This window comes from Triticum aestivum, chromosome 5B (genome assembly GCF_018294505.1).
Source record: "Triticum aestivum cultivar Chinese Spring chromosome 5B, IWGSC CS RefSeq v2.1, whole genome shotgun sequence".
Taxonomy (NCBI): Eukaryota; Viridiplantae; Streptophyta; class Magnoliopsida; order Poales; family Poaceae; genus Triticum; species Triticum aestivum.
Window position 1 is genome coordinate 84,526,018 of NC_057807.1, and position 25,045 is coordinate 84,551,062.

At 51.7% G+C, this 25,045-nt stretch overlaps 18 non-coding genes across 18 annotated transcripts; all 18 read right to left on the reverse strand.

The window, feature by feature from the left end:
- Positions 1 to 464: 464 nt before the first annotated feature.
- On the reverse strand, positions 465 to 583 carry LOC123118520 (5S ribosomal RNA). The gene has a single exon (XR_006458068.1). It is a non-coding gene; the product is annotated as a 5S ribosomal RNA (ribosomal RNA).
- A 367-nt stretch (positions 584 to 950) lies between these two features.
- Positions 951 to 1,069, reverse strand: LOC123118460 (5S ribosomal RNA). Its single transcript, XR_006458002.1, has one exon. It is a non-coding gene; the product is annotated as a 5S ribosomal RNA (ribosomal RNA).
- Positions 1,070 to 1,436: 367 nt separating this feature from the next.
- On the reverse strand, positions 1,437 to 1,555 carry LOC123118111 (5S ribosomal RNA). The gene has a single exon (XR_006457727.1). It is a non-coding gene; the product is annotated as a 5S ribosomal RNA (ribosomal RNA).
- Positions 1,556 to 1,922: 367 nt separating this feature from the next.
- On the reverse strand, positions 1,923 to 2,041 carry LOC123118461 (5S ribosomal RNA). The gene has a single exon (XR_006458003.1). It is a non-coding gene; the product is annotated as a 5S ribosomal RNA (ribosomal RNA).
- Positions 2,042 to 2,408: 367 nt separating this feature from the next.
- Positions 2,409 to 2,527, reverse strand: LOC123118625 (5S ribosomal RNA). The gene has a single exon (XR_006458173.1). It is a non-coding gene; the product is annotated as a 5S ribosomal RNA (ribosomal RNA).
- A 367-nt stretch (positions 2,528 to 2,894) lies between these two features.
- Positions 2,895 to 3,013, reverse strand: LOC123118190 (5S ribosomal RNA). Its single transcript, XR_006457762.1, has one exon. It is a non-coding gene; the product is annotated as a 5S ribosomal RNA (ribosomal RNA).
- Positions 3,014 to 3,380: 367 nt separating this feature from the next.
- Positions 3,381 to 3,498, reverse strand: LOC123118588 (5S ribosomal RNA). Its single transcript, XR_006458136.1, has one exon. It is a non-coding gene; the product is annotated as a 5S ribosomal RNA (ribosomal RNA).
- Positions 3,499 to 3,865: 367 nt separating this feature from the next.
- On the reverse strand, positions 3,866 to 3,984 carry LOC123118672 (5S ribosomal RNA). The gene has a single exon (XR_006458217.1). It is a non-coding gene; the product is annotated as a 5S ribosomal RNA (ribosomal RNA).
- Positions 3,985 to 4,351: 367 nt separating this feature from the next.
- On the reverse strand, positions 4,352 to 4,470 carry LOC123118659 (5S ribosomal RNA). The gene has a single exon (XR_006458204.1). It is a non-coding gene; the product is annotated as a 5S ribosomal RNA (ribosomal RNA).
- Positions 4,471 to 4,837: 367 nt separating this feature from the next.
- On the reverse strand, positions 4,838 to 4,956 carry LOC123118660 (5S ribosomal RNA). The gene has a single exon (XR_006458205.1). It is a non-coding gene; the product is annotated as a 5S ribosomal RNA (ribosomal RNA).
- A 367-nt stretch (positions 4,957 to 5,323) lies between these two features.
- Positions 5,324 to 5,442, reverse strand: LOC123118453 (5S ribosomal RNA). The gene has a single exon (XR_006457995.1). It is a non-coding gene; the product is annotated as a 5S ribosomal RNA (ribosomal RNA).
- Positions 5,443 to 5,809: 367 nt separating this feature from the next.
- Positions 5,810 to 5,928, reverse strand: LOC123118495 (5S ribosomal RNA). The gene has a single exon (XR_006458040.1). It is a non-coding gene; the product is annotated as a 5S ribosomal RNA (ribosomal RNA).
- Positions 5,929 to 6,295: 367 nt separating this feature from the next.
- LOC123118475 (5S ribosomal RNA) lies at positions 6,296 to 6,414 on the reverse strand. The gene has a single exon (XR_006458016.1). It is a non-coding gene; the product is annotated as a 5S ribosomal RNA (ribosomal RNA).
- Positions 6,415 to 6,780: 366 nt separating this feature from the next.
- LOC123118421 (5S ribosomal RNA) lies at positions 6,781 to 6,899 on the reverse strand. Its single transcript, XR_006457964.1, has one exon. It is a non-coding gene; the product is annotated as a 5S ribosomal RNA (ribosomal RNA).
- Positions 6,900 to 7,265: 366 nt separating this feature from the next.
- On the reverse strand, positions 7,266 to 7,384 carry LOC123118486 (5S ribosomal RNA). Its single transcript, XR_006458030.1, has one exon. It is a non-coding gene; the product is annotated as a 5S ribosomal RNA (ribosomal RNA).
- Positions 7,385 to 17,333: 9,949 nt separating this feature from the next.
- LOC123118793 (5S ribosomal RNA) lies at positions 17,334 to 17,452 on the reverse strand. The gene has a single exon (XR_006458327.1). It is a non-coding gene; the product is annotated as a 5S ribosomal RNA (ribosomal RNA).
- Positions 17,453 to 17,818: 366 nt separating this feature from the next.
- On the reverse strand, positions 17,819 to 17,937 carry LOC123118758 (5S ribosomal RNA). Its single transcript, XR_006458296.1, has one exon. It is a non-coding gene; the product is annotated as a 5S ribosomal RNA (ribosomal RNA).
- A 367-nt stretch (positions 17,938 to 18,304) lies between these two features.
- Positions 18,305 to 18,423, reverse strand: LOC123118433 (5S ribosomal RNA). Its single transcript, XR_006457975.1, has one exon. It is a non-coding gene; the product is annotated as a 5S ribosomal RNA (ribosomal RNA).
- Between the last annotated feature and the right edge of the window lie 6,622 nt (positions 18,424 to 25,045).

Genomic DNA, 25,045 nt, shown 5'->3' on the forward strand with positions numbered 1-25,045 from the left:
CAGGAGGTCACCCATCCTAGTACTACTCTCGCCCAAGCACGCTTAGCTTCGGAGTTCTGATGGGATCTGGTGCTTTAGTGATGGTATGATCGCATCCGACATGTTTCCCCGTCTTCGTCCCTTATGCTTGCCACTCCCAGGTCCGCTCCAAAGACGATTCTACATTCTCACTACCATTACAAACGTTCCCTAACAATGGATAATGTCCTATACTACTTACTCTCCCGCTCAATCACGGAGACGAGTTTTCCACGGTTTCCACCCCTCCCTCCATACCGCAGCAACACGAGTTTTTTCCACCTCTTTCAGAAGGCGCTCTTCGCGCCACAAAGCCGCCCCAAGACGCGCGAGCAAGGAGCATCGAGCTTAAACATATCGCAAACGTCAAAAATAATATAACGGGATTAATATATATCGCGCACGTGCGATATGTTTGTCACAAGGCGCAAAAAATAATTAAAAAGGGAATGCAACACGAGGACTTCCTAGGAGGTCACCCATCCTAGTACTACTCTCGCCCAAGCACGCTTAACTTCGGAGTTCTGATGGGATCCGATGCTTTAGTGCTGGTATGATCGCACCCGACATGTTTCCCCGTCTTCGTCCCTTATGCTTGCCACTCCCAGGTCCGCTCCAAAGACGATTCTACATTCTCACTACCATTACAACCGTTCCCTAAGAATGGATAATGTCCTATACTACTTACTCTCCCGCTCAATCACGGAGACGAGTTTTCCACGGCTTCCACCCCTCCCTCCATACCGCAGCGACACGAGTTTTTTCCACCCCTTTCAGGACGCGCTCTCCGCGCCACAAAGCCGCCCCAAGACGCGCGAGGAATGAGCATCGAGCTTAAACATATCGCAAACGTCAAAAATAATATAACGGGATTAATATATATCGCGCACGTGCGATATGTTTGTCACAAGGCGCAAAAAATAATTAAAAAGGGAATGCAACACGAGGACTTCCCAGGAGGTCACCCATCCTACTACTACTCTCGCCCAAGCACGCTTAACTTCAGAGTTCTGATGGGATCCGGTGCTTTAGTGCTGGTATGATCGCATCCGACATCTTTCCCCGTCTTCGTCCCTTATGCTTGCCACTCCCAGCTCCGCTCCAAAGACGATTCTACATTCTCACTACCATTACAACCGTTCCCTAACAATGGATAATGTCCTATACTACTTACTCTCCCGCTCAATCACGGAGACGAATTTTCCACTGTTTCCACCCCTCCATCCATACCGCGGCAACACGAGTTTTTTCCACCCCTTTCAGAACGCGCTCTTCGCGCCACAAAGCCGCCCCAAGACGCGCGAGCAATGAGCATCGAGCTTAAACATATCGCAAACGTCAAAAATAATATAACGGGATTAATATATATCACGCACGTGCGATATGTTTGTCACAAGGCGCAAAAAATAATTAAAAAGGGAATGCAACACGAGGACTTCACAGGAGGTCACCCATCCTAGTACTACTCTCGCCCAAGCACGCTTAACTTCGGAGTTCTGATGGGATCCGGTGCTTTAGTGCTGGTATGATCGCATCCGACATGTTTCCCCGTCTTCGTCCCTTATGTTTGCCACTCCCAGGTCCGCTCCAAAGACCATTCTACATTCTCACTACCATTACAATCGTTCCCTAACAATGGATAATGTCCTATACTACTTACTCTCCCGCTCAATCACGGAGATGAGTTTTCCACGGCTTCCACCCCTCCCTCCATACCGCAGCAACACGAGTTTTTTCAATCCCTTTCAAAACGCGCTCTTCGCGCCACAAAGCCGCCCCAAGACGCGCGAGGAATGAGCATCGAGCTTAAAGATATCGCAAACGTCAAAAATAATATAACGGGATTAATATATATCGCGCACGTGCGATATGTTTGTCACAAGGCGCAAAAAATAATTAAAAAGGGAATGCAACACGAGGACTTCCCAGGAGGTCACCCATCCTACTACTACTCTCGCCCAAGCACGCTTAACTTCAGAGTTCTGATGGGATCCGGTGCTTTAGTGCTGGTATGATCGCATCCGACATCTTTCCCCGTCTTCGTCCCTTATGCTTGCCACTCCCAGCTTCGCTCCAAAGACGATTCTACATTCTCACTACCATTACAACCGTTCCCTAACAATGGATAATGTCCTATACTACTTACTCTCCCGCTCAATCACGGAGACGAATTTTCCACTGTTTCCACCCCTCCATCCATACCGCGGCAACACGAGTTTTTTCCACCCCTTTCAGAACGCGCTCTTCGCGCCACAAAGCCGCCCCAAGACGCGCGAGCAATGAGCATCGAGCTTAAACATATCGCAAACGTCAAAAATAATATAACGGGATTAATATATATCGCGCACGTGCGATATGTTTGTCACAAGGCGCAAAAAATAATTAAAAAGGGAATGCAACACGAGGACTTCACAGGAGGTCACCCATCCTAGTACTACTCTCGCCCAAGCACGCTTAGCTTCGGAGTTCTGATGGGATCTGGTGCTTTAGTGATGGTATGATCGCATCCGACATGTTTCCCCGTCTTCGTCCCTTATGCTTGCCACTCCCAGGTCCGCTCCAAAGACGATTCTACATTCTCACTACCATTACAACCGTTCCCTAACAATGGATAATGTCCTATACTACTTACTCTCCCGCTCAATCACGGATACGAGTTTTCCACGGCTTCCACCCCTCCCTCCATACCGCAGCAACACGAGTTTTTTCCACCCCTCTCAGGACGCGCTCTTCGCGCCACAAAGCCGCCCCAAGACGCACGAGCAATGAGCATCGAGCTTAAACATATCGCAAACGTCAAAAATAATATAACGGGATTAATATATATCGCGCAGGTGCGATATGTTTGTCACCAGGCGCAAAAAATAATTGAAAAGGGAATGCAACACGAGGACTTCCTAGGAGGTCACCCATCCTAGTACTACTCTCGCCCAAGCACGCTTAACTTCGGAGTTCTGATGGGATCCGGTGCTTTAGTGCTGGTATGATCGCATCCGACATGTTTCCCCGTCTTCGTCCCTTATACTTGCCACTCCCAGGTCCGCTCCAAAGACGATTCTACATTCTCACTACCATTACAACCGTTCCCTAACAATGGATAATGTCCTATACTACTTACTCTCCCGCTCAATCACGGAGACGAATTTTCCACGGTTTCCACCCCTCCATCCATACCGCGGCAACACGAGTTTTTTCCACCCCTTTCAGAACGCGCTCTTCGCGCCACAAAGCCGCCCCAAGACGCGCGAGCAATGAGCATCGAGCTTAAACATATCGCAAACGTCAAATATAATATAACGGGATTAATATATATCACGCACGTGCGATATGTTTGTCACAAGGCGCAAAAAATAATTAAAAAGGGAATGCAACACGAGGATTCCCAGGAGGTCACCCATCCTAGTACTACTCTCGCCCAAGCACACTTAAGTTCGGAGTTCTGATGAGATCCGGTGCTTTAGTGCTGGTATGATCGCATCCGACATGTTTCCCCGTCTTCGTCCCTTATGCTTGCCCCTCCCAGGTCTGCTCCAAAGACGATTCTACATTCTCACTACCATTACAACCGTTCCCTAACAATGGATAATGTCCTATACTACTTACTCTCCCACTCAATCACGGAGACGAGTTTTCCATGGCTTCCACCCCTCCCTCCATACCGCAGCAACACGAGTTTTTTCCACCCCTTTCAGAACGCGCTCTTCGCGCCACAAAGCCGCCCCAAGACGCGCGAGCAATGAGCATCAAGCTTAAACATATCGCAAACGTCAAAAATAATATAACAGGATTAATATATATCACGCACGTGCGATATGTTTGTCACAAGGTGCAAAAAATAATTAAAAGTGGAATGCAACACGAGGACTTCCCAGGAGGTCACCCATCCTAGTACTACTCTCGCCCAAGCACGCTTAACTTCGGAGTTCTGATGCGATCCGGTGCTTTATTGGTGGTATGATCGCATCCGACATGTTTCCCCGTCTTCGTCCCTTATGCTTGGCACTCCCAGGTCCGCTCCAAAGACCATTCTACATTCTCACTACCATTACAATCGTTCCCTAACAATGGATAATGTCCTATACTACTTACTCTCCCGCTCAATCACGGAGATGAGTTTTCCACGGCTTCCACCCCTCCCTCCATACCGCAGCAACACGAGTTTTTTCAACCCCTTTCAAAACGTGCTCTTCGCGCCACAAAGCCGCCCCAAAACGCGCGAGAAATGAGCATCGAGCTTAAAGATATCGCAAACGTCAAAAATAATATAACGGGATTAATATATATCGCGCACGTGCGATATGTTTGTCACAAGGCGCAAAAAATAATTAAAAAGGGAATGCAACACGAGGACTTCCCAGGAGGTCACCCATCCTAGTACTACTCTCGCCCAAGCACGCTTAACTTCGGAGTTTTGATGGGATCCGGTGCTTTAGTGCTCGTATGATCGCATCTGATATGTTTCCCCGTCTTCGTCCCTTATGCTTGCCACTCCCAGGTCCGCTCCAAAGACGATTCTACATTCTCACTACCATTACAACCGTTCCCTAACAATGGATAATGTCCTATACTACTTACTCTCCCGCTCAATCACGGAGACGAGTTTTCCACGGCTTCCACCCCTCCCTCCATACCGCAGCAACACGAGTTTTTTCCACCCCTTTCAGGACGCGCTCTTCGCGCCACAAAGCCGCCCCAAGACGCGCGAGCAATGAGCATCGAGCTTAAAGATATCGCAAACGTCAAAAATAATATAACGGGATTAATATATATCGCGCACGTGCGATATGTTTGTCACAAGGCGCAAAAAATAATTAAAAAGGGAATGCAACACGAGGACTTCCCAGGAGGTCACCCATCCTAGTACTACTCTCGCCCAAGCACGCTTAACTTCGGAGTTTTGATGGGATCCGGTGCTTTAGTGCTCGTATGATCGCATCTGATATGTTTCCCCGTCTTCGTCCCTTATGCTTGCCACTCCCAGGTCCGCTCCAAAGACGATTCTACATTCTCACTACCATTACAACCGTTCCCTAACAATGGATAATGTCCTATACTACTTACTCTCCCGCTCAATCACGGAGACGAGTTTTCCACGGCTTCCACCCCTCCCTCCATACCGCAGCAACACGAGTTTTTTCCACCCCTTTCAGGACGCGCTCTTCGCGCCACAAAGCCGCCCCAAGACGCGCGAGCAATGAGCATCGAGCTTAAACATATCGCAAACGTCAAAAATAATATAACGGGATTAATATATATCGCGCACGTGCGATATGTTTGTCACAAGGCGCAAAAAATAATTAAAAAGGGAATGCAACACGAGGACTTCCCAGGAGGTCACCCATCCTAGTACTACTCTCGCCCAAGCACGCTTAACTTCAGAGTTCTGATGGGATCCGGTGCTTTAGTGCTGGTATGATCGCATCTGACATGTTTCCCCGTCTTCGTCCCTTATGCTTGCCACTCCCAGGTCCGCTCCAAAGACGATTCTACATTCTCACTACCATTACAACCGTTCCCTAACAATGGATAATGTCCTATACTACTTACTCTCACGCTCAATCACGGAGACGAATTTTCCACGGTTTCCACCCCTCCATCCATACCGCGGCAACACGAGTTTTTTCCACCCCTTTCAGAATGCGCTCTTCGCGCCACAAAGCCGCCCCAAGACGCGCGAGCAATGAGCATCGAGCTTAAACATATCGCAAACGTCAAAAATAATATAACGGGATTAATATATATCACGCACGTGCGATATGTTTGTCACAAGGCGCAAAAAATAATTAAAAAGGGAATGCAACACGAGGACTTCCCAGGAGGTCACCCATCCTAGTACTACTCTCGCCCAAGCACGCTTAAGTTCGGAGTTCTGATGAGATCCGGTGCTTTAGTGCTGGTATGATCGCATCCGACATGTTTCCCCGTCTTCGTCCCTTATGCTTGCCACTCCCAGGTCTGCTCCAAAGACGATTCTACATTCTCACTACCATTACAACCGTTCCCTAACAATGGATAATGTCCTATACTACTTACTCTCCCACTCAACCACGGAGACGAGTTTTCCATGGCTTCCACCCCTCCCTCCATACCGCAGCAACACGAGTTTTTTCCACCCCTTTCTGAACGCGCTCTTCGCGCCACAAAGCCGCCCCAAGACGCGCGAGCAATGAGCATCGAGCTTAAAGATATCGCAAACGTCAAAAATAATATAACGGGATTAATATATATCGCGCACGTGCGATATGTTTGTCACAAGGCACAAAAAATAATTAAAAAGGAAATGCAACACGAGGACTTCCCAGGAGGTCACCCATCCTAGTACTACTCTCGCCCAAGCATGCTTAACTTCGGAGTTCTGATGGGATCCGGTGCTTTAGTGCTGGTATGATCGCATCAACATGTCTCCCCGTCTTCGTCCCTTATGCTTGCCACTCCCAGGTCCGCTCCAAAGACGATTCTACATTCTCACTACCAATACAACCATTCCCTAACAATGGATAATGTTCTATACTACTTACTCTCCCGCTCAATCACGAAGACGAGTTTTCCACGGCTTCCACCCCTCCCTCCATACCGCAGCAACACGAGTTTTTTCCACCCCTTTCAGGACGCGCTCTTCGCGCCACAAAGCCGCCCCAAGACGCGCGAGCAATGAGCATCGAGCATAAACATATCGCAAACGTCAAAAATAATATAACGGGATTAATATATATCGCGCACGTGCGATATGTTTGTCACAAGGCGCAAAAAATAATTAAAAAGGGAATGCAACACGAGGACTTCCCAGGAGGTCACCCATCCTAGTACTACTCTCGCCCAAGCACGCTTAACTTCGGAGTTCTGATGGGATCCGGTGCTTTAGTGCTGGTATGATCGCATCCGACATGTTTCCCCGTCTTCGTCCCTTATGCTTGCCACTCCCAGGTCCGCTCCAAAGACAATTGTACATTCTCACTACCATTACAACCGTTCCCTAACAATGGATAATGTCCTATACTACTTACTCTCCCGCTCAATCACGGAGACGAATTTTCCACGGTTTCCACCCCTCCCTCCATACCGCAGCAACAGGAGTTTTTTCCACCCCTTTCAGAATGCGCTCTTCGCGCCACAAAGCCACCCAAGACGCGCGAGCAATGCGCATCGAGCTTAAACATATCGCAAACGTCAAAAATAATATAACGGGATTAATATATATCGCGCACGTGCGATATGTTTGTCACAAGGCGCAAAAAATAATTAAAAGGGGAATGCAACACGAGGACTTCCCAGGAGGTCACCCATCCTAGTACTACTCTCGCCCAAGCACGCTTAACTTCGAAGTTCTGATGGGATCCGATGCTTTAGTGCTGGTATGATCGCATCCGACATGTTTCCCCGTCTTCGTCCCTTATGCTTGCCACTCCCAGGTCCGCTCCAAAGACGATTCTACATTCTCACTACCATTACAACCGTTCCCTAACAATGGATAATGTCCTATACTACTTACTCTCCCGCTCAATCACGGAGACGAGTTTTCCACGGCTTCCACCCCTCCCTCCATACCGCAGCAACACGAGTTTTTTCCACCCCTTTCAGAACGCGCTCTTCACGCCACAAAGCCGCCCCAAGACGCGCGAGCAATGAGCATCGAGCTTAAACATATCGCAAACGTCAAAAATAATATAACGGGATTAATATATATCGCGCACGTGCGATATGTTTGTCACAAGGCGCAAAAAATAATTAAAAAGGGAATGCAACACAAGGACTTCCCAGGAGGTCACCTGAGGGAGTCCTGGACTAGGGGGTGTCCGGACAGCCGGACTATCGTCGTCCGCCGGACTCCAAGACTACGAAGATACAAGATTGAAGACTCTGTCCCGCGTCCCGATGGGACTTTCCTTGGCGTGGAAGGCAAGCTTGGCGATACGGATATGTAGATCTCCTACCATTGTAACCGACTCTGTGTAACCCTAGCCTCCTCCGGTGTCTATATAAACCGGAGGGCTTTAGTCCGTAGGACACAACATACATTACAACAATCATACCATAGGCTAGCTTCTAGGGTTTAGCCTCCTTGATCTCGTGGTAGATCCACTCTTGTACTACCCATATCATCAATATTAATCAAGCAGGACGTAGGGTGTTACCTCCATCGAGAGGGCCCGAACCTGGGTAAAACATCATGTCCCTCGTCTCCTGTTACCATCCGCCTAGACGCACAGTTCGGGACCCCCTACCCGAGATCCGCCGGTTTTGACACCGACATTGGTGCTTTCATTGAGAGTTCCTCTGTGCTGTCACCGATAGGCCCGATGGCATCTTCAACCAACAACGCTGTCCAGGGTGAGACTTTTCTCCCCGGACAGTTCTTCATATTCGGCGGCTTCGCACTGCGGGCTAATTCACTTGGCCATCTGGAGCAGATCGAAAGCTACGCCCCTGGCCATCAGGTCAGATTCGGAAGCCTAAACTTCACGGCCGTTGTCCGCGGAGACTTGATCTTCGACGGACTCGAGCCACAGCCAAGCGCGCCGCACTGTGACGACGGGCATGATCTAGCTCTGCCACTGAACAGTGCCTTGGTGGCCGCACACAAATCCGCTTCGGCCATTAGTCCGGAGCCGATCGCCCAGATCAAGGGCCGGTGGATAGACGCCGCCCCGGGGGCTTCAACATCCACGGCGATGGAGCCGAACACTAATCTTGTCCCCTGCGAAACTCGTGATTCCGAGGCGCCGGACTCCTTGCCGGACTCCGAACCTCCCGCGCCCCTACCAATCGATTCGGATTGGGCGCCGGTTATGGAATTCACCGCCGCGGACATCTTCCAATACTCGCCTTTTGGCGATATCCTGAATTCACTAAAGCATCTCTCGTTATCAGGAGAGTCCTGGCCGGGCTATGGCCAGGATGGTTGGGGTACGGATGACGAAGAAATTCAGAGCCCACCCACCACCCACTTTGTAGCCACTATCGACGATCTAACCGACATGCTAGACTACGACTCTGACGACATCGACGCCATGGATGACGATGCCGGAGACGAACAGGAACCAACGCCCATTGGGCACTGGAAAACCACCTCGTCATATGACATATACATGGTGGATACCCCAAAAGATGGGGACGGCGAAGAAACAGCGGAGGCAGACTCTTTAAAGAAGCAGCCCAAACGCCAGCGTCAGCGGCGCTGCTCTAAATCCCGCCACAGCAAGACTGGAGATTCCGGCACCGGAGATAATAATACCCCAGAGAGTGCCGAAGACAATCCCCTCCAGCAAGACTCAGCGCAGGAGGATGCAGAAGCAAGCCCTCACGAGAGGGCGGCAGACGAAGAGGTTGAGGATCATAACTATATGCCTCCCTCCGAAGACGAAGCAAGCCTCAACGATGACGAATTCGTCGTACCTGAGGATCCCGTCGAACAAGAGCGTTTCAAGCGCAGGCTTATCGCCACAGCAAACAGCCTAAAGAAAAAGCAGCAACAGCTTCAAGCTGATCAGGACCTGCTAGCCGATCGATGGACCGAGGTCCTCGCGGCCGAAGACTATAAACTCGAACGCCCCTCCAAAAGCTACCCAAGACGAAAGCTGCTCCCCCGATTAGAGGAGGAAGCATACATACCTCCATCACCAGCGCACGATATGGCTGACCGACCACCCCGTGGTCGTGACAGAGAGGCATCTAGGGCCCCAGCCAAGACCGTACCCCGGCATCGCTCCAAAAGTACGAAGCCAAGAGGGAACGCGCCGGACTTGCGAGATATATTGGAGGACAAAGCAAGGCAATCCAGATCCATCTACGGATCACGTGGGCGCCCCACGACCCATGACGAATACTGTCGCGCCGGATACAATAACCCCGGTCGGGCCGAGCACAGCAGACAGCGCTCTCTCGAGCTGCATCGCGATATTGCTCAATACAGAGGCGCCGCACACCCACTATGCTTCACTGACGAAGTAATGGATCATCAAATCCTTGAAGGATTTAAACCCGTAAACATTGAATCCTACGATGGCATAACAGACCCCGCGGTTTGGATAGAAGATTATCTTCTCCACATCCATATGGCCCGCGGTGACGATCTCCACGCCATCAAGTACCTCCCACTCAAGCTTAAAGGACCAGCTCGGCATTGGCTTAACAGCCTGCCCGCAGAGTCAATTGGGTGCTGGGAAGACCTGGAGGCCGCATTCCTTGATAACTTCCAAGGCACGTATGTGCGACCACCAGACGCCGATGACCTAAGCCACATCATTCAGCAGCCAGACGAATCGGCCAGACAATTCTGGACACGGTTCTTGACGAAGAAAAATCAAATCGTTGATTGTCTGGATGCAGAGGCCCTTGCAGCCTTCAAACATAACATCCGGGACGAATGGCTAGCCCGGCACCTGGGGCAGGAAAAGCCGAAATCCATCAGCCCTCACATCGTTAATGACCCGCTTTTGCGCGGGAGAGGACAGCTGGCTAGCTCGCAGCAACAATCTCCGTAAAAATACTGGCAGTCCGGATACTAAGGATAACAACGGTAGGTCACGTCGAAACAAAAACAAACGCCGCATTAACGGCGACGATAAGGAGGATACGGCAGTCAACGCCGGATTCCGAGGCTCTAAACCCGGTCAGCGGAAGAAGCCATTCAAAAGAACCACTCCCGGTCCGTCCAATCTGGACCGAATACTCGACCGCTTATGCCAGATACATGGCACCTCTGAAAAGCCAGCTAACCACACTAATAGAGATTGCTGGGTGTTCAAGCAGGCCGGCAAGTTAATTGCCGAAAACAATGACAAGGGGCTAAACAGCGACGACAAGGAAGAGACCCGACCGCCGAACAATAGAGGACAGAAGGGTTTCCCCCCACAAGTGCGGACGGTGAATATGATATACGCGACCCATATACCCAAGAGGGAGAGGAAACGCGCACTAAGGGACGTCTATGCGATGGAGCCAGTCGCCCCGAAGTTCAATCCATGGTCCTCTTGTCCGATCACTTTCGATCGAAGAGACCATCCGACCAGCATACGCCATGGCGGATTCGCCGCATTGGTTTTAGACCCAATCGTCGATGGATTTCACCTCACGAGAGTCCTGATGGACGGCGGCAGTAGCCTGAACCTGCTTTATCAGGATACAGTGCGCAAAATGGGCATAGACCCCTCAAGGATTAAACCTACAAAGACAACCTTTAAAGGTGTCATACCAGGAGTGGAAGCCAACTGTACAGGCTCAGTCACACTGGAAGTGGTCTTCGGATCCCCAGATAATTTCCGGGCGAAGAGTTAATCTTCGACATAGTCCCGTTTCGCAGCGGCTATCACGCTCTGCTCGAACGAACCGCGTTTGCAAAATTCAACGCGGTGCCGCATTATGCATACCTAAAGCTTAAGATGCCAGGCCCTCGTGGAGTCATCACGGTCAATGGGAATACGGAACGCTCCCTCCGGACGGAGGAACATACAGCGGCTCTCGCGGCAGAAGTACAGAGTAGCCTCTTAAGGCAATTCTCCAGTCCGGCCGTTAAACAGCCGGATACAGCAAAACGCGCCCGAAGCAATACCAACCAAGACCACCTGGCGCGATCAGAGCATGCGTAGCAATGCGGCCCCAACCCTTGCCCGCGCATGATCGCAATAATAACACTCCGCGTACATCATTACGCTTTGGAGATACCATGGGCACAGGGGAGGGGGCACGATCGCAACGGACCCAGAGTGCGGTTCGACCACACCGGGGGCTCGCAAGTGTGCCCCCTTTTTTTATATATTTTTTATTTTTCTTTTATGTACACAGGACTCCGTTAACCAGAAGCCCTGTCCGGCGGCGAACCTGCCGAACTCATGATGCAACAGTCAGGGACTAAAGAAGGCTGCGACGAACACTCAGTTGGTCTCAATTACGAGCATTAAATTCGATTATATACACAAAGTCCGCAGCTCACCCCTGGAGGGGGACATGTTTACTTAGTCCAAATCCCTTGCTTACCGCACTATTTGTATCAGTCCGCTCTACTAGCAGACTTTCTTTCATAAATAATGCAGCACCTTTTTGATTGCAATTGCATTACCTTTTATATATATATGCTCATTATATGACATCTTGCGCCCGTATATTTTGGTACGGCATAATACGCCAGGGGCTTGTGTTCCCCACTCTATGGTGTGATAAGTCTGAACACTTTCACAAGTGCGGCACCCCGAACTTATAGCATTATATGAATCAGCTCCGAATCATGTCTTGGGTCAATAGTTGGGTTTGCCCGGCTCCCACGTTTTGGTGCCTTACGTTCCGTTCTGTCGGCTAAGGTGGCACTGGGAGAACCACTGCGATTGCGCCCCGGTTGAGCCGGGCGAGCGCCTCAGTGGAGAAAGCTAAAACTGACTGGCATGATAAGGCGAGAGACTGGTCGCTGTTCGAGAGGTTTTTTCGGGTCCTTAAAGACTCACGCCGCTTCGAGCGAAGTTCCGAACAATGTCCGACGAAGGAGTGGATAGCGCCCCGGATTCGGTCTTCCGAATACCAGGGGCTTCGCCGAAATTTAAAATTATAGAATTCTATGGCTAAGTGAGAGTGTTCAAGCATTATAAGTCCGGTTGCCTTGTTCGTTGTGTTGAGCGCCTCCCTCGATGGACCCAACAATGGGAACAAGAGTGCTCAAGTTTATCCCGAACACCCCAGCACTCGTGGCTTGGGGGCTGAAGCCAACGACTTGCCATCTCTCAGATTTTATAAACGGCCGCACAGAAGGTAATATTTTAAATTAAAAAAGCGTTGCTCAAAGCGCACATGAACAAAGTTTCAGCGCACAGGATAATACATAGCAAATTCACTCAAAGATTACATTTCTGGGGCACTCATCCGCAATATCGCGGGCTCCCTTCAGGACAGATTTATAATACATCTCGGGCGTGCGATACTCCTTGCCCGGTGGCGGTGGGTCCGTGAGAAGCTTCTCCGCATCCAACCTGCCCCATTGCACATTTGTGCGGGCGAGGGCCCGGCGAGCGCCTTCAATACAGGCGGAGCGCTTGATGACATCCACCCAGGGGCATGCATCCACCAGCCGCCGCACGAGGCCAAAGTAGCTCCCGGGCAGGGCTTGTCCAGGCCACAGCCGGACTATAAGGCCCTTCATGGCCTCTTCAGCTACCTTGTGGAGTTCGACCAGCTGCTTCAGCTGGTCGCTTGGGGGCACCGGGTGTCCGGCCTCAGCATACTGAGACCAGAAGACTTTTTCCGTCGAGCTCCCCTCCTCGCCACGATAGAATGCGGCGGCATCAGACACACTACGCGGCAGATCTGCAAACGCCCCTGGAGAGCTCCGAATGCGGGTAAGTGTCAGGTATTTTACATTAACATGCTTGCTTTGCATGAAAAATGCCTTACCCGCCACTATTTTCTTTACATCTTCAACCTCCTGAAGGGCCTTATGGGCTTCGGCCTTGGCGGACTTGGCACTTTCGAGAGCCGAGGCAAGCTCGGACTCTCGAGTCTTGGAGTCACGCTCCAACCTCTCATGTTTCTCCATGAGAGCCTGGAGCTCTTGCCGTACTTCCGCCACCCGTGCCTCCTGCTTTTCTCTCTCTGACCGTTCCGCAGCCGCACTGCATTTGGCCGCGGACACAACCTCCTTCAGGGCTGCCACCTCGTTAGTGGCCCCTGCAATACACACATTATCCTTGTTAATTTTATTGCAACCAAAATCCTTTTCTGTAAGGTAACCATTCAAAGCGGTGTGACTCACCTTCTTTGTCCTCGAGCTGCTTCTTGGCATGGCCGAGCTCTTGCTCGGACCGCTCGAGATCCTTTTTCAGCACATCGACCTCCGCCGTTAGTGTGGCAGAGGTCAGCAGCGCAGCCTGCAAACCCATATTGACATATGTTAAGCAACCCTGCGCATATCTTGTTAGATCCTCAGTCCGGCTTTTCTTTCCGAACACCGAACTGAGCATCAGGGGCTACTGTCTATGCGGTATTACATTACATAATTTTAACTTCTTACCTCAAAGCCTGTTAGAAGGCTGCTGCAGGCTTCGGTCAGCCCGCTTTTGGCGAGCTGAACCTTTTGAATCACCGCACTCATGATAGTGTGGTGTTCTTCCTCGATGGAAGCGCCTTTAAGCGCCTCCAACAAGTTATCCGGCGCCTCCAACAAGTTATCCGGCGCCTCCGGTTGGACGGAGGCCGCCGGTGTCACGGTCTTGCCCTTCTTTCAAAGGGGCCGCTTGCCGGACTCTAGAACCACTGCGGGTTCCGATGTAGAGTCCGGCACAAAGTCCGGGAGGCTGCCTGATGGCGCCTCCAGAGCCTCCTCCTGATGGGTCCCTCTCTGGGATCCCACCTCGGCGTCCTCGTCGGCACGTGGGGTGGAGGCCGTCGGAAGTGAATCCACATCCGACGGGGCCAACAACCCGCTCGATGAGTCAGGGAGATCGTCATCGGCCGGACTACGGACAAAATGCGGCGTTAGAAGGACACTACGCGACATAAAAGATTTTGCATATCAAGGATCCGGATACTTACGATCTCGCCGGACGCCTGGCCCTTGGAGGCCATTCATCCTCGCCAACGGTGGTGTTGGCGAAACTGTCCGGGGGGATAGTTCTCCCCCTCTTGGACCCTTCGGCCTCCCCTATTGGGGAAGCCTTCCTCTTCTTCTCTCCCTCTTCTGGGAGAGAAACCTCCTCGTCTTCGGGGGAGGAGTCCGCCTCGTCGTCGGACACCTGATTGCAGGAACTCTTTCGAGTCCCCGCGGCCACCTTCTTGGCCTTCTTCTCCGGCACCACATGCGGTGCCGGAACCAGCAGCCCTGCTAAACGGGCATCCACTGGGTCTTCTGGCATGGGAGCCGGGCTGATAAGCTGCTTGGCCTTCTCCATCCATTCCTGTCAAAGGAAAGGAAAGAATGAAACCCTCTTACAATCAATTCGATTACTGCAAAGTGTCCCGTAATGGGGTTGAATCACTTACCTCGTCAGTTGGATACTGCGAGCTGAATCCGCGATCTTCCGTGGTGGATGCGGGGGCTTCGGCGCCCTTAAACAGCACCCTCCAGGCGCCTTCGTATGTCGTATCGAAGAGCCCGCTCAGCGCCTGGTGCTGTTCCGGATTGAACTCCCACAGATTGAATGCCCGTTCTTGGCATGGGAGAATCCGGCGGATGAGCATGACTTGGACCACGTCGACGAGCCTGAGCTTATTGCTCACCAGCTTCTGGATGCAGGTTCGGAGTCCAGTCACCTCCTTCGAATCACCCCACAGCAAGCCCTTCTCTTTCCAGGAGGTGAGCTGCGTGGGGACGCCAGATCTAAACTCGGGGGCCGCCGCCCATGTGGGCTTGCGCGGCTCGGTGATGTAGAACCACCCCGATTGCCACCCCTTGACGGAGTCCACGAAGGCCCCTTCGAGCCAAAGGACGTTGGGTAATTTACCCAACATGGCACCTCCGCATTCCGCTTGCGTATCCAGCACAACCTTCGGCTTGACGTTGAAGGTCTTGAGCCACAGGCCGAAGTGGGGCCGGATGCAGAGGAAGGCCTCGCACACGACGATGAACGTCGAGATGTTGAGGATGAAGTTCGACGCCAGATCGTGGAAATCCAGGCCGTAATAGAACATGATCCCCTGGACGAATGGATGGAGCGGAAAGCCCAGTCCGCGGAGGAAGTGGGGAAGGAAGACGACCCTCTCGTGAGGCCCAGGGGTAGGGACGAGCTGCCCCTCGTTGGGCAGCCGATGCGCGATATCGCCGGAAAGATATCCGGCGCTGCGCAGTCTGGTGATGTGCTCCTCCTTAACGGTGGAGGCCAACCATTTGCCTCCCGCTCCGGACATATTCGGAGAAGGTCGAGGCGAGATGCGCGAGCTTGGGCATTGGAGCTTGAGTACACGGAGGTGGATAAGCCAAGGAGGAAGAAGGCGTAGGTGAGAAGGTAAATCCTTATCCCTTATATGTAGGTGGACGAAAACTGTGTGTCCCGCTGGCCTGATAAAACTCGCTTATCCCCCAAGCGCCACCATCAATGGCGCGGTTGGGTTACCCACGTCCGTATTGATGAGAATCCCAGAATAAGGGGAACACGATCTCTGCTTCGACAAGACGTGCCAAGGAAACCGCTTCGCTAAACGTGCTGAGGTGGTATAGTAAAAAACGATTCAAACAAAGGCTTGGTAGCGGTGTGATGTCACGCCGCATAATACGTCAGCAGATTGGACTAGTGTACATTTTATTCTCTCTATGGTAGAATGTGGAATTTATTTTGCAGAGCCGGACACTATCCTGGTGTTCATGATCTTCTCTGGATTATTCAAGGGAGGAACCCGCCTTGCAATGCCGAACATTATGCGCGCCGGACTTATCGTCATTGAAGCCTGGTTCAGGGGCTACTGAGGGAGTCCTGGACTAGGTGGTGTCCGGACAGCCGGACTATCATCGTCCGCCGGACTCCAAGACTACGAAGATACAAGATTGAAGACTCTGTCCCGTGTCCGGATGGGACTTTCCTTGGCGTGGAAGGCAAGCTTGGCGATACGGATATGTAGATCTCCTACCATTGTAACCGACTCTGTGTAACCCTAGCCTCCTCCGGTGTCTATATAAACCGGAGGGCTTTAGTCCGTAGGACACAACATACATTACAACAATCATACCATAGGCTAGCTTCTAGGGTTTAGCCTCCTTGATCTCGTGGTAGATCCACTCTTGTACTACCCATATCATCAATATTAATCAAGCAGGACGTAGGGTTTTACCTCCATCGAGAGGGCCCGAACCTGGGTAAAACATCGTGTCCCTCGTCTCCTGTTACCATCCGCCTAGACGCACAGTTCGGGACCCCCTACCCGAGATCCGCCGGTTTTGACACCGACATCACCCATCCTAGTACTACTCTCGCCCAAGCACGCTTAACTTTGGAGTTTTGATGGGATCCGGTGCTTTAGTGCTGGTATGATCGCATCCGACATGTTTCCCCGTCTTCGTCCCTTATGCTTGCCACTCCCAGGTCCGCTCCAAAGACGATTCTACATTCTCACTACCATTACAACCGTTCCCTAACAATGGATTATGTCCTATACTACTTACTCTCCCGCTCAATCACGGAGACGAGTTTTCCACGGTTTCCACCCCTCCCTCCATACCGCAGCAACATGAGTTTTTTCCACCCCTTTCAGAACGCGCTCTTCGCGCCACAAAGCCGCCCCAAGACGCGCGCGCAATGAGCATCGAGCTTAAACATATCGCAAATGTCAAAAATAATATAACAGGATTAATATATATCGCGCACGTGCGATATGTTTGTCACAAGGCGCAAAAAATAATTAAAAAGGGAATGCAACACGAGGACTTCCCAGGAGGTCACCCATCCTAGTACTACTCTCGCCCAAGCACGCTTAGCTTCGGAGTTCTGATGGGATCCGGTGCTTTAGTGCTGGTATGATCGCATCCGACATGTTTCCCCGTCTTCGTCCCTTATGCTTGCCACTCCCAGGTCCGCTCCAAAGACGATTCTACATTCTCACTACCATTACAACCGTTCCCTAACAATGGATAATGTCCTATACTACTTACTCTCCCGCTCAATCACGGAGACGAGTTTTCCACGGCTTCCACCCCTCCCTCCATACCGCAGCAACACGAGTTTTTTCCACCCCTTTCAGAACGCGCTCTTCGCGCCACAAAGCCGCCCCAAGACGCGCGAGCAATGAGCATCGAGCTTAAACATATCTCAAACGTCAAAAATAATATAACGGGATTAATATATATCGCACACGTGCGATATGTTTGTCACAAGGCGTAAAAAATAATTAAAAGGGAATGCAACACGAGGACTTCCCAAGAGGTCACCCATCCTAGTACTACTCTCGCCCAAGCACGCTTAACTTCGGAGTTCTGATGGGATCCGGTGCTTTAGTGCTGGTATGATCGCATCCAACATGTTTCCCCGTCTTCGTCCCTTATGCTTGCCACTCCCAGATCCGCTCCAAAGACGATTCTACATTCTCACTACCATTACAACCATTCCCTAACAATGGATAATGTCCTATACTACTTACTCTCCCGCTCAATCACGGAGACGAGTTTTCCACGGCTTCCACCCCTCCCTCCATACTGCAGCAACACGGGTTTTTTCCACCCCTTTCAGAACGCGCTCTTCGCGCCACAAAGCCGCCCCAAGACGCGCGAGCAATGAGCATCGAGCTTAAACATATCGCAAACGTCAAACATAATATACCGGGATTAATATATATCGCGCACGTGCGACATGTTTGTCACAAGGCGCAAAAAATAATTATAAAAGGAATGCAACACGAGGACTTCCCAGGAGGTCACCCATCCTAGTACTACTCTCGCCCAAGCACGCTTAACTTCGGAGTTCTGATGGGATCCGGTGCTTTAGTGCTGGTATGATCGCATCCGACATGTTTCCCCGTCTTCGTCCCTTATGCTTGCCACTCCCAGGTCCGCTCCAAAGACGATTCTACATTCTCACTACCATTACAACCGTTCCCTAACAATGGATAATGTCCTATACTACTTACTCTCCCGCTCAATCATGGAGACGAGTTTTCCACGGTTTCCACCCCTCCCTCCATACCGCAGCAACACGATTTTTTTCCAACCCTTTCTGTCAGGACCCCGATCCTAAGTCACACCGATCTAGCATGTAACGCATCATATCACTTTGCGGCCTCACGCACGGTATTCCCACGGGTGCCACCTTACCTGGCCCGGGACCGTTTGCGCCTTTTGGCTCACGTATATGATAGTGTCGCTACCATCCATATGACAAAGAACCCGGGCTGACATGGCTAGTCGTGAACCCAAAATGGCACTAACTTACAGGGACAGGCATCCATGATCCAGCCTCGAACGTGTCGGTCATCAGCGAGTGAATCCAGGCTGTAGCACTGGGCTAGCAGGACTCCGGTGAACCGGGCTGTAGCGGGCTAACAGGACTCCAGTATTCATCGCGTGACATTTCCCCGAAGGGACAGACACAGGAACGAAGAAGGACACATGCCGGCCAGCCTAAGTGTTCCGGAGCAGTAGCAAGCTACCATGGCTCAGTGGAAACACTAGGAGACATTTCCCGGTAAGAGAGGCTACTAAGGATAAACAACTAGATAGCCAGATCCCACACATACCAAGCATTTCAATAACATACACACAATATGCTCGATATGTGCAAATACAACATGGCATCACAACATGACTCTACGACTCAAGTATTTATTCATTAGGCTCCGAGGAGTGGGAAATTACAAACATGGGTCTCATGACCCAACAATCAGAGCATACAAGTCAAAGCACATGCGGAAGCTTAACATGTCTGAGTACAGACAACTATAAATGAAAAAGGCTGAGAAGCCTGACTATCTACCAGATCCTACCGAGGGCACAAGATCGTAGCTGAGGTAACAAGCTAAACGTCGAAGCCCACGTGGAACTACTAGCGAGACTGACGTCTCTCTGCAAAACATAAAATAGGCAAACGTGAGTACAAATGTACCCAGCAAGACTTACATCAGAACTAGCTACATATGCACCATTATCAACAAGGGGGATGGTGGAGTTTAACTGCAGCAAGCCAGCTTTGACTCGGTGGCTAACCTAAACTACGACTGCAAGTAACTCTTTTGAGGTGGCGCACACGAGTCCACATGTTCACCAACCAATACACCACTATGGAACCGCTTGTCGTGGTTCTAAGCCTGACAGTAGAGTGGGGGTAGGTATGGAGAGGCAAGGTCCTAGCTATGGAGAGGTTGTAAGCACAAAGGATGTACGAGTTCAGGCCCTTCTCGGAAGAAGTAACAACCCTACGTCTCGGAGCCCGGAGGCGGTCGAGTGGATTATGAATGTATGAATTACAAGGTGCCGAACCCCTCTGCCTGTGGAGGGGGGTGGCTTATATAGAGTATGCCAGGACCCCAGCCAGCCCACGCAGGAGAGGGTTTAAGGTGAGTTAAGTCTGGGGCGTTACTGGTAACGCCCCACATAAAGTGCCTTTACTATCATAAAGTCTACTTGATTACAGGCCGTTGCAGTGCAGAGTGCCTCTTGACCTCCTGGTGGTCGAGTGAGTCTTCGTGGTCGAGTCCTTCAGGCTAGTCGAGTGAATCCTCTTTGGTCGACTGGAAGGCGACCTCTTCTAAGGATGTCCTGGGGTAAGTTACTTGGATCAGGTCCATGACCCTACCCTAGGTACATAACCCCATCATTAGCCCCCGAATGGATTGAGGCTTTGAGTGAAGAAGGAGTTGATGTCGTTTCCGATTAACCTTTGCGTTCTGGTTGTGCGCTGTTCTGTACTAAAGAATCTCTTCGTCGACAGGAAACAACTTGACTTCAGTCGACTTGATCCATTCTGCTTTTGCGTCGAGTGATCTTTCAAGCTACGACGATCTCCGAGCGACGGATCGCCGGAAACACCGCGCCTGACAGACCGATTTGTTGCTCGCGGATTCTGCGGGATGCGAAATTTGGGGGCGCGCGCGAAGCGGGGCGGACCGCGGCGTTTGGATGGGACGGGGCATGGACGCCTCGATCTCCGCGCCGCCTTTTTCGCCACGTATCCCGTCTGCATAACTGTTCTAGATATGATTAGATCGACCGGGCCCACCTGTCATCCACTCGGAAGTGACCTTATAAATGTGCCCGGCGGGGATTTCTGTGCTGCGCCTTAGCATTCCCCCTTTCTCTCTGCTTCCTTCCTCCCTGCTCAGCGTGCTCGCTCTCGCCCCCGCACCACTTCCCTTCGCGCATCTCGCCGGCGACCATGGCCAAGGAGAAGACGGCGGCGCTGGAGCGTGCAAAGAAGGCATCGGCATCGGAGAAGGCGAAGGGGAGATCCACCAGCCGCGGAGGGTCCTCGTCCAGATCCCGCCTGCCGAAGGGCTGGGTCCAAGGAGACTGGATCCAGTCGACCATCACGGAGAATGACCTCCTCGACATGGCCAACGAGGGCTTGATCCCCCACGGAGCTGCGAGGCTTCCGGGGAAGGAGTGGCAGCCCCAGCCAGAAGAGGGTGAGTGTGTGCTTTTGGCCACTCATGTTGATCGGGGGTTTTCCTTGCCGCCTAGTGTTTTCTTTCATGGCTTTTTGAACTTCTTCGGAGCGCAGCTCCACCACTTTACCCCAAACTCCATTGCCTATCTTGCTGCGTTCGTGTCCATGTGTGAGGGTTTCTTGGGCTGTCGACCGCACTGGGGTTTGTTCAAACATATATTCACGTGTCGATCTCAGACCGTGAAGAAGGCGAGCCCAGGTGATGAGAGAACCCGAGTCGTCCAAATGTGCGGGGGCCTGGGGATTCAGGAGAGGAATAAGAGCACCTTCCCGCCCATGACCTTTCCCGAGTCCGTTAGAGGCTGGCAGTCGACTTGGTTCTACTGCCAGGTCCAGTCGACGCCAGGGCAGTCGAGTGGACTCCCTCCGTTCACCATGGACCGAGTGAGCAAGCCTTCCCCTCTGAAGCTGATTCCGGAGGAGAGAGCCGACGTGAAGATGTTGATGGAGCGCGTGGTGCAGTTGGTTCGGGAGGGAGTGACAGGCATGGACCTCCTGGAGGTTTTCCTCAGGCGTCGCATCCAGCCTCTCCAATTCCGGAGCCACTGCATGTGGTTGTACTGTGGGACCGAAGACGAGACTAGAGTCCATCCAGAAGCAGTCGATGATGTCACTCTGGAAAGATGGATGGCAGCCGTCACCGGAAACAAGGACAACCCGCGCGGAGCCAGAAGGGTTCCTCCACTCGACCACAACAGCGACTCAAACAAGGTACACTTGCTCTGCTCTCCACTGCGCCCTCGTCGTATTCATTTCTGTTAATCCTGCCGACTGGTCGACTGATTCTTGTCTGGGCATCTGTTAGGCCCTCACCGAGCTGTACTCGATGCCCAATGGGGCACAAGCTTCGACTGAGGAGGGCGAGGCGAGCGGGGGCGAGAGCCAGGAAGAGGAGGAATGGGACTCGGATGTTGCAGAGGACGATGACGACGATGATGATGATGCCGGTGATGAAGACGACGTCGAGGACGAGGAAGAGGAGGAGGAGGAGGTCGTGCCACCGCGCTCGGAAAGGCGGTCGAAGCTCGTCCACGACCCTTCGACTGAACGTGGCAAGGGGGTTGCGACGCAGTCGACCAAGCGCCCTAGGACCACCTCTCCAGCGCCGACTGAAAAGGCGCCGAAGCAGCCCAGGGCGGCCTTGTCGAAGCCGATCAAACTCTTGCCGAAGATGAAGGTGTCCATCCCTACCATATCAGGGTAACCGTGCTGCTCATATTTTCTTATTCTGTGTGAACTTTATTTCTGGTCGACGTTGAAGTTAGTCGACTGATCCTTTTGGAGTTGCAGTGCTGCTACTTCTGAGACCTCGGCCCGGGCTGATGACCACGAGATGGAGGATGCAGCAACTTCGAACCCAGGTACTGTATTCTTAACGCCGTTCTTAGTCGACTGACTCACGATCTCTGATCCTGATTCTTCTCCGCAGCTCCACCCAATACTGTCATCAATCTCCCTGACGACGACGAGGATGAAGAACCACTGGCACGCAGGAAGAGTCGGAACACGCCCGCCAGTAAGGTGCCTCAGGATGTGACGGCGCCTGAGACTCTGACTGTGGAGGAAGAGAACACCACTCGACACACGGTGTCCTTCGCAAATCCACTGATGAGTGCTCCGCAGCCCTCCCTCTTCACGACTCACCACGTCCCAGAGGACCAAGCCGGCGCAGCGAAGGAGGCAATACGCCAGGCGGGACTCATGATGGAGCAGCTGAAGACCATCCGGGACGCGAGCCAGGCAGCTTATGACGCCAGCTCTGCCCTCCAAAGCAATGTCCAGGTCAGTCGACCGCTGTTTGTTCTGTTGGATATGCTACCAAAAACTTTTCTTTTCCGGAATTTATAGCAGTCACCCACTGGGTGTGTCGAATAAACTCCGTGTTAGCGGGGGCACGCTGAGTGCACCCGCTGGGTGTAGTCCCCAAGGCTAAGGCCGACTGCTTGCAGTCGGCCTTAGGCTTTATGATGTCAATCTTTTCGTCAGTCGACTGGTCGACTGGATTTCACAAACCGGTGGGGGCACGCTGAGTGCACCCACTAGGTGTAGTCCCCGAGGCTAAGGTCGACTGCTGGCAGTCGGCCTTAGGCTTTATGATGTCAATTTTTCTTTCAATCGACTATGTCGACTGGATTTCACAAACCGGTGGGGGCACGCTGAGTGCACCCACTGGGTGTAGTCCCCGAGACTGTGGTCGACTGCTTGCAGTTGATCACAGTCTTAGAGAATGCATTTTTTTTGAGGTCGACTGGTCGACTTTGCCTTCATCGGGATTAGTGGGGGCACGCTGAGTGCACCCACTGGGTGTAGTCCCCGAGACTACGGTCGAATGCTTGTATTCGGCTGTAGTCTTAGAAACGTGTGTTTTTCCCTTTTTCACTTGGAAGTGAATTATATTTGACATTTAGTCGATTGGTTCTTCGCAGAACTCCTGTGATCTTATGGCTCGCTACTCAGAGCTGGAACAAAAACATACTCAAGTCGAGCTGAGCTTGAAGCTGGTTCAGGAGAAGCTGACAAAGGCAAAGGAGGAGACCGAAGGTATGTTCGGTGAGACCCTGGTGACTGCTTTTCCCCTTGCTTGTTTCAAAATCTGATCTTGCTGTAACTTGCAGGTAAGGTAAGGGAGGCCCAGCAGAAGAAAGACCTTGAGCTAGCTGAGAAGATCAAGCTTGCTGACGAGAAGTTAGCTTCAGTCACCAAGCTCGAACAAGACAATACCAATCTGAAGGCTGCTCTTGGGATTGCCAACAAGGAAGTCAGTCGACTGAAAGCTGATAAAGCTGCCCTGACCGATCAAGTCAGCAAATTGACTGAGAAGAAAACTGAACTGGAGGCCTTCCTGAGTGGCCTTGCCAAGAAGCTGTTTCTTATGCTTGAAGGTAAACCTCCATGTTTGGCAAATATTTCCAATTGTGGCTTTTTCCATTCGACTATCCCCTTGACTTAGTGATCCTCGTTGCAGAATTTTGTCAAAACTTTGAAGAAGAAACCAGCCGACTGGAGCCGAACCTCGACCCCGTCAATTCTCCGGTGAACGACGAAGTTGCCATGGATGTTTTCCGACTGGAGTCTCGCGTTGCAGCTGTCGTGGACTATCTCGCAAGGCTGAAGGCCGCCACATCTCGCATCGACTCGACGCTCTGGCCTGAGGAGACACTTCAGACTGACCTTGAGTCGCTGATGGCCCGCTTGAACACGATCCCTGGTCGAGTGCAGGAGTGGAAGAAGTCTTCGGCTCGGTGTGGTGCAGATGTCGCTCTGTGTCTGGCCCGAGTCCACTGCAAAGATGCGCGAGAAGAGAAGCTGGCGGCCCTTCGAGTGGCCAATACCAAGAAGCACGACTTCAGGTCCTTTATGGAAACTTTCCTTGCAGCTGCCACTCGGATCGCCGACGGAATTGACCTTGATGAATTTGTTGCACCTTCCAGCCCTCCACGGGAGGGGTAAAAAACTTCTTCTGGCTCGACGCTTTAAATTTGCCTCGGTATGCCGAGTGGAATTGTAACCGACAAACCTTAACGGGCTTGACGCCTGAGCACTTTCGGTTCCTTTAGATATCGATTCAAACTTGAATTTGGCGCTTGAATATGATTGCCTTCGGCTCAAAATGTCTTTTGCAGGTTCAAAGCAAGGCGCCTTTATTGCAATCGACTTATTCTTTAGTCCACTTAGGCGAGCACTGGCTGCGGCTAAGCCCTCCGAGTGAGAAGTTTTATTCTTCACTCGGTAGGATTTTGATAACTTAGGCGAGTGCTTGGACTGCAGCTAAGCCCCCGAGTGAGAGGGTTGCTCTTCACTCGGTAGGATTTCGGTAACTTAGGCGAGTGCTTGGACTGCAGCTAAGCCCCCGAGTGAGAGGGTTGCTCTTCACTCGGTAGGATTTTTATAACTTAGGCGAGCATGAGGCTGCAGCTAAGCCCCCGAGTGAGAGGGTTGCTCTTCACTCGGTAGGATTTTGATAACTT